We start from the raw sequence: 8940 nt of genomic DNA on the forward strand, positions 1-8940 counted from the left end.
GCAGTTACGACTTGATAGAGTAATGTATAACCAACTTGTCAATTTGATGATCGAAAGAAATTTGTTAGTAGATGGTAAATATGTTAAAGTCGACGAGCAAGTAGGAATTTGTTTATACATATTGGCCAAAGGAGCTTCTTATCGTGATGTTGCGGATAGATTCAAGCATTCAATATCTACCATATGCAAGTATTTTAGAAAAGTGTTGGATGCGTTGGTCGTATTATCTTATGACATTATTAGGCCTCGTCGGGATTTATCAGAGGTGCCTCCCGAGGTTGAAACCAACTCACTCTATTGGCCTTATTTTAAGGTATATTATCCGCCATTTCTTTTAATTGTTAGTTTACATTTTATTTTCCGCCTTTTATGTCATGGCTGTGTAAAATAAATGCAGGTTCTGTAAAATACCACCAGAATCAATAATCAAAACACTTTATATGACAAGAGCAATCAACATATTTTAGTATGTAATTTGGATGTGTATTTTCACTACTGCAAGGGATGTGTAGTTGATTGTATCTGCGTCAGTTCCCATTTTAGGCCTACCTTCCCATGTATTCCAGCATGAATTTGGGATGTATTTGCTTAGCTCTTGGTTTCAAATGTTCTTGATTAACTTTTACTCTTATTTCAGAATGCTATTGGCGCTTTAGATGGAACTCATATACAAGCACTTGTGAAAGACGAAAATGGGGCGCCGTTTCGAAATCGCCATGGTAGCAAAAGTTGGAATGTGTTAGCCTCTTGTTCTTTTGATAGAATCTTCACATTTATCCATGTTGGGTGGGAGGGAAGTGCCCATGACGTTACGGTATGGCGGGATGCTTTAACTAATTCCAAATATGCTTTCCCGCATCCACCTAAAGGAAAGTATTATCTAGTGGACTCCGGATACCCGAATACAATAGGATATTTGTCTCCTATTAGCGATAAAAAAGCAAATCTTAGATGCCATATGCCCGAATTTAAACATAGACCCCCCGAAGGTAGGCTAGAGCATTTTAATTACCGACATTCGTCATTGAGAATGAAAGTTGAAATGGCATTTGGTCAATTGAAAAAAAAGTGGAAGGTGTTAAAAGTTATGCCTCAAATGTCACCTAATTAAGTATCAAATGTCCATTATTGTTTCTACTTTTACACTTCATAATTTTATACGGATGCACACTCTTGGGATACCTATTATACAACATGAGAACATCCTAGGGACAACAGATTCAGGCATGTTTGATAAGAAGCGGAAAAAAGCTATGTACAAGGTGCGAAATAACATAGTCAAGAACATTTGGCGAGGCAATGGATTTGACGGGGTGAGCTCAAATGAAGATGAAGAAGAAAGTGACGAGGAAGATGATAATATGAAACTAGATGATTAGAAAGAAAGAAAAATTAATGTGATTTACTTTTTATTTTTATTATGTATTAGGTAATGTGTACGAACATATTAATTTATATAAATAAAGTATTTTATAATCTTCACTTGTGTTTTTAGTTATATTTCTTTATTATTATTATTATTATTATTATTATTATAATTATTATTATTATTATTATTATTATTATTAAGTGAAATTAAATTAAGTTAATTTAATTAAGATTATTTTAATTCAGAAAAGTTAAGTTATTATAAGTTAAGTTCAGCAAAATTAAGTTCAGAAAAATTCAGCAAAATTAAGTTCAGCAAAATTAAGTTCAGAAAAACAAAATTAAGTTCAGCAAAATTAAGTTCAGAAAAGTTAAGCAAAAATAAGTTAAGTTCAGCAAAATTAAGTTAAGTTCAGAAAAATTAAGTTAAGTTCAGCAACTTTAAGTCCAAAAGAACAGGGCCTTATAAGGAAAGAGACTGATGAGGATTTCGTATGGTTGTTTCGGAATTTTCTGAGCGCAATGAGCAATAAGTATCCCGTGTGCATAATTACTGATCAAGATAGAGGCATAAAAGCAGGGGTTAAAACAGTGTTCGGGGACAAAACTCAGCACAGATATTGCATGTGGCATATCATGAAAAAGCTGCCAGACAAGATCGGAACTACGCTATATCGAGAAACTAACTTCATGAAAGAGTTGTGCTCCTGTGTTTGGGCAGAAGATATCGAACCGTCTGAGTTTGAGGAACGGTGGTGCTCAGTTATATCCTCGTACGGGCTGACCGGCAATGAATGGTTAGATACGATGTTTGACAAAAGGGCTTCTTGGATCCCAGCATATTTCAGGGATTTATTTATGGGTGGACTAATGAGAACCACATCCAGGTCTGAGTCCGAGAATAGCTTTTTCGGTAATTTCATGAACCCAAACTTAACTTTGGTTGAGTTTCTTATGAGGTTTGAAAGTGCTATGGACGCTCAACGATGGACACAGTCCAAATTAATAGTCGAGTCAAAAACTCCTTCCCCGATCTAGAAACGCCTCACCCTTTGGAAAAACACGCTTCGAGTTCTACACCCCGGTGATGTTTTCTCAATTTAAAAACGAGTGGGTCGTGCTTGTTTCACTGTGGTGTTAAAATATTAGGGGTTACTACCAAAGGACATCCCCATTATTGATCGTGAAAAAAACAAGGTTTACTATGTTAAATTTATCTCTGACGAAAAGAAAGTGAACTGCACCTGTAAAAAGTTCGAGAGACATGGAATTTTGTGCCGTCATGCGCTTTACGTGTTGAAAGAACAAGGCCTTGACAATGTTCCAAATCAGTATCTGTTAAGTAGGTGGAGCAAATTGGCAACATGTCAACCGATTTGTAATAATGTGCCACATACTTTAATTGAAGATTGTAACTCATTAGATGTTAGACGGCACAAAATTGGTACCTTATGGTCCGAGGTGTTCTCGTGTGTGACGCTCGCTGAACAAAAACCTGAGTATGTTGATGAATTGCTGGGCATTTTGAAAGGTTTTAAAGACAAGATAAGCGCACAAACCAGTACGTCAGAATGTAGTAGTAGTAGTAACACGGGTGATAGGCTGAGAAACAAGAATAGGGAACTTGAGATGCTCTTAGGAACAAAAATACCAAAGGAAGTGGTTGTCTTACCTCCTATTCAGTCAAAAACAGAAGGGTCTGGAAAAAGAATGATGTCCCAAAAGGAACAAGCTACAAAAGAACAGAAGAAAGCTCCCAGGAAATGCAATGCTTGCGGAGAATTAGGATTCCATGAAAGTCGGAATTGTCCCGGGAGAGTATGATTCCACGATACAGGTACGCTATTAATTTTTGTGCATTCATTATTAGAGAATACTGATAGCAGATTGAATTTGTTTCGTTGGTACATAATTAAGGAATAGTATTGTTGTATCTAATCAAATTTGTAACCTTTAATGTTTTATAGCCTTTTTTTCGTTTCAGGAATGAACAACGAAAAGAGTTGCGGATCACATACACAAATATAATGAATAATGGCGGGAGGATTTGAGACTTCATTTTTGAGCTGTTTTATGGGATTATTGAACATTTTTTATTTTAATTTTTGTTATGATTTATGAGCGTATCTTCAAAGTATTATATGTGCATCTGTCAAGGCTGAAAGTGTATCTATCGGAGTTGTGAATGGAAACTATACATGTTAACCTATACAATACATGGATGACAGAAATTAATAGGTTTTGATAGGAAGAGTTATTGTGTATTTTTGTTATAGCTATGATGAATTGATAAACGTGAACTGTCATCTAGTTTCCATTAACTGATGATTTCAGTTTTATGTGAAAATAAAAACGCGTGTATATTAACACGATTGTTGCACATCTTTTACATTAGAAGCGTACCTGGCAGTATTATATATGAAAATAAATAGCGTAAATATTTATAAACGATGATTCGCGAATTTAAGTTCCATAGACAAAATTAATATTGTATGACGTCTAATTTTCCAACGACAAAAACGGATACACGTATTGGTGAGTTTAAGTGAAAACTAAAAAAAGCGTGTATGTTAACATGATTGTTGCACATGTTTTACGTGAAAAGCGTACCTACTAGTATTCTGAGTAGATAAAAAACCGTGAATGTTAATAAACGATGATTCGAAGTTGAAATTGTGGAATCCTGAAACTAATGAACAGTCAGTTGTTCAATTGAAAAGTGAAATATCATACTTGAGTATGCAAATGATTTTGACGTATCTGAAAATATAATTGGTGTGTGTCAGTGATAAGATGGCGTAACTAGTAACATAATTCCTGCATACAAGTTATAAGCCCAACATTCGACAATGAACCAAGGCCAGAGTTACACCTTTTTTATCTCCAAAAAGTTTTTAAAACATAACCATCAACCAAAAAAACAGAATGTGTAACCATTCTTGCACACTGCCAACTCCAATAAAGATGGATTATCCAAAATGATGTCTAGCATTACACGTTGCCGAGTTAAGAACGTCTGAGCATTCGTGGGAATATATTCTAGACAATTATGCCATCCAACAAAATGACATAAACCGGTGTTTAATGGACATAGTGGTTGAATAGGCTCAGTTTGCCTTTACATGATACAACAAATAATAAGTCTTATTTTACACCATTACGCCTTTCAGAAAATGAACCACACATACTCCTTGGTTGATTGCTAGTAACCACACATCTTCAAAATAAACACTTGTCGTCCATTAAAACATCTGCATGTCAAACACAATAATTAAAATCTGATAACCCGTGATTTAAATGGTTGTATTAAGGTAAAACTGGAAATGAGGGTAAAAAATAAAGGAAAACAATATAAGACCTCTGATTCTCTTGCCATCGTAACAAGCTTAACGCAACTGCCCTTCGGAATGAAGGTAAACCCTTGAAATTGCTCGCAGCTGTCCACAAGGATCGGTCCCGGCCAGCCTCCAACCATTTCAGTACATAGACACCGCAATCGTGTCTTCACAAGCATAGCGACAATAATTAACATTAAAGGCTGACTTGAATGGAAATAGCTGATGATAACGATAGTGGAAAGGAGTAAGAATGATGAACTTACATGTTTGTCTGTTGAGGAACATTAAGAGTCTCAAATGGAAAGAGGGGAACACCTACAAAGTGTTTGTACCCTTTGGAACGGCATAAAATCGTAGTGACATTGCTAACCTGAAAAAGGAGAATAAAAATGAACGTACTATATATGGAGAAAACATAGAAAAATTATATAGTCAAAAAGATAGAAACTAATGATATGTACCACGTCCGCAGCGATCTCTGTATCAGGCCGAATATCCTTGGTACGTAGTGAGTTTAAGATATAGTTCGTCTTCTCCTCCATATCACACACGATGAGAAACCAGTGGCTATCTTCTATAATGGGTATAAACATCCGAAAGCCAAATTAAAAATTCGTGTAAGATGACTAAAACTAGGGTTATATTCAAATAGACAAAATGCAGTTATTAGATATCCAAAGAAAACAGATAGTGTACTTACAGCTTTAACACACGTCCCATCATTTGGCATATAGGATGTTTTAATGTAATTGCGGCCAAGTGTTCTATCTCGCTGTGGATTAAGGTGCTGCAATGAACAAAAAACATCATCATATTTCTATGACACATTATTCGTTAAAAAAATGTTAATTGAGAAACAGCTACAAAAATTATACTAACTCGTGCGGTTGTTGGGATATACAACAATTCTGCCTTGAGTAAGGTTGAATAGATCCCGAACATATCAATTACCTAAAATGAAAAAAATGAAATGTTGTTTTGTACTAAATAAAAATACTAAGAGACAAATATGGTCTTGATAAAATGAAAATATACCATATCAAATACCCATTTCCGAGGCCTCAAAGAGGACATGCCTTCTTTTGTTACTTCCCCAAAGTTTGTCACAACTACGCATCACTACAAAATCAAATATACGGTATATACAAAAAGTCATTATGTGGAATTAACAAAAAAGTCAAAAATTCAAGCCGATATTGTAAGCATATTATTACTATTTAGCCGCATCTCCCTCGATGGAAGGAACACGTAATCCAAGAGATGCGAATCAGAATATACCACTTGTTGTTCAACCGCTTGCTTCCTTTATAAGATGGATGAAAACACATAATTGGTTTATATCGAAAAACACTAACAGATCATGAACATTTATACTAATTTTAAAATGTTTGCTTACCCAAATTCGACATTAAGACTCCTTGCACTATTGAAACTTGTTGTGACAGATCATTCGGCACTTGAAAGGAGAGCAAAACAATATTTCAACTTCTCGCCTAAAAAGGATCTTGCCAATCTGCACACTGGCCTAACTCAGTAAAGTGCAAGATATATTACATTTTTATTGTGGATAATGTAACTACTAAAGTATATAGCGTATTTAGACAACCAAAAAATGTAACTTACGTTTATGACTTGGGTCTTGAGCATTTGACGACAGCCTGTATATATCTCCATGTAACACATCAGGTAAATGCCATCATTCACAATATCAAGCGCATGTGACTTGGGTACGAACTCTTCACATTTGAAAAACTGTACTGTCTTGAATCTGCTCGAACGAAGGATCATGACGGAACGAATAAAGTCCCTCTAAAAAAAAGCCAAACAAAAATTAGCAAACATATTTGGAGAACTAATTAGGCATCATCGTTTGAACACTTAAAAGGGTTTGCAAAATCAAAATGCTCACCACCATATGGACATATTCAGCGAAGTCTACTGATTTAGGTTGTATTGGGTGGATGACCTCAATCTTACGGGCAATAAAGTTGACACAGATCAGGAGCGGCTCACGAAGTGTGAAAGAAAACATCATCTAGGTTTGGAAAAACATATATGTACCTTAGTGAACACACAAAAAACGGGCAAACATGCTAATTTAACTTTAGATGCAATAAATATATTGCAAGCTCACCAGTTTCACTTTATCATACTCGGTGCTATCTTCACATATAATTCCCTAATTAAAAAACAAAAATGTAAAAATTTAAACACAGGGAAAAGCAAACACGCCTTTGATCAATCTAAAAAAAAGAGCATAATACAACGTACATTGTGAGTAACGAACGCGTATAATCGTAAAGGGGAGGAGGCAGCTCTTATTTCCTCTCTCTTATTCAAAATACTAGCCCATACATTGATTACATTTGCAGCTATCTTGGTGTTGGCAATAAAGGTCTTAAAATTACATCGTCTTAGCTGGAAACGGTGATTCCGGAATAGTACCTCGCTGAAACAAAAAGATAATAGGTAGGTACAATAGTCAGAGGTATATATACGATATAAAATGTTTTAGGTACGCTTGACAGATTACACAACATTAGATGCAAATACAGATCAAGGAACCAATATGAGTTGTACCTCTCATCAGATCCATCCCTAAACACCAAGTCAGAAAAATCCTTCTTAGATTGGCTCAACTCAGCAAGCATAGATATATTCCGTTGAACATAAGGTGACTTGAATATTTGTGGAACAATGATATCCCTCTTATTATCTGGTTTTGCCACATTATGAACCGACTTAGAAGAGTTTAACGGGAATCCATGAGTAGGTTCTGTTTGGGGAGAAGCAACAGGTTTGATGGGAGGTCCTTGTGAACCATAGGAATCGATATGTCTTGAGATCAAAAAGGTTGAATGTCGGACACTCGGGAGCAACACGTCTTCTCTTTGGTGCAAAGAGGTTCATTGAACGCGTTACTTAACGCGATAGCCGCTGCCACAAAAGCAGGGTCATTCCCGCACGGGTCATCATTAACACCCTCTGCTGATGACGTGGCCCGAACACCGTGTTTATCAGATTCTGACCTACCAACTGTAGCGGCCGTCTCGTGAGCAACATGGACTGTAGGATGTACATCTGACTTCTTGGCAGTACCGGGATCATTGTTGCGAATGTCATTGCAACCAACAGTAGGGTCGACTTTACCGTAGTCTGCATTAGCCCCAACCCCTGCCTCAGGGATAACAGGTGGTGTCAACTGGAACCCGCCTAGCAGAGAATCTGCCATGGCAGAAAGCTAGCCGACAACTATAGAATCCGACATTACAAGTTTAGCACTGTTGATTGCATCTGCAAAGTTGTGAAACGCAGCAGCAAGTGCTTTCGTCGTGGTTGCCATCCTCACAATACAAGTACTGACACGTGTCACGTTATCATCGTGATTGTCAGGCTCATTGTTGTTGGGCGCATCATTCTCATTCTCGACGACATCTTGCTCCATCACAACATCAGGTTGTGGTCTGGTACTGCGTTCCCTAAACCCAGAACCAAAGCACCCAGGATGCTTTACAAGCTGGTTATCGATGAACCCGGAACCAAACCTACGAGCCTCCTTTTTTTCTTTTGATATACGAAAAGATATTGCATCCTTTGTCCATGTGAAAAGTGTTGGGAACACGCGGTCAACTGTTCTAGCTTTGAAAACCGACCTATCCAGATAAATGAGGATTAGAACCAGTATAGGTCCTCTGAAGATCTTCTTGCACCCACCGTTGTCTTCCTTTTCTTTATCAGCCCACCACTGTTGGACACTTGCAATTAAGTTTCTTCGGGTGAAGTCGCACCAGTTCATATGTGGTATAAGAGAGACCTCAAACACTTAAGTATCCGAATACTTGGGACGTTACCCTTAACTCCCATAAGTAAAGCCGACACGATAAACACGATAAAATTTCTCTTGAAATCTGCCCCACCTTGTCTTTGTTCAGCCATCTTAGACAAGACATGGCTATTGGTCACTTTGTCAACTCCCTCATATTGGGATTTCCATTCATTAACCAGCTCTAATAACTCTTCAGTCTGCTCAAATCGGGTCGCTTGTGAGATTGCTGTCTCACCCATGGGTAACCCTGTGGCTAGATGAACATCTTCGTCACGAATAGGGAGTTGCCCGTTTAAGAGAGAAGACGTGAATGGATCAAAGCTGGAAACAAGCCGCCGCCACCGCCAGAAGCATGCCAGTCTTAAGACACAAGATGCCTCCAAATCCCATATCCTGAATATCTGAAAT

Source organism: Silene latifolia, chromosome Y (assembly GCF_048544455.1).
Source record: "Silene latifolia isolate original U9 population chromosome Y, ASM4854445v1, whole genome shotgun sequence".
In the NCBI taxonomy this organism is placed as follows: Eukaryota; Viridiplantae; Streptophyta; class Magnoliopsida; order Caryophyllales; family Caryophyllaceae; genus Silene; species Silene latifolia.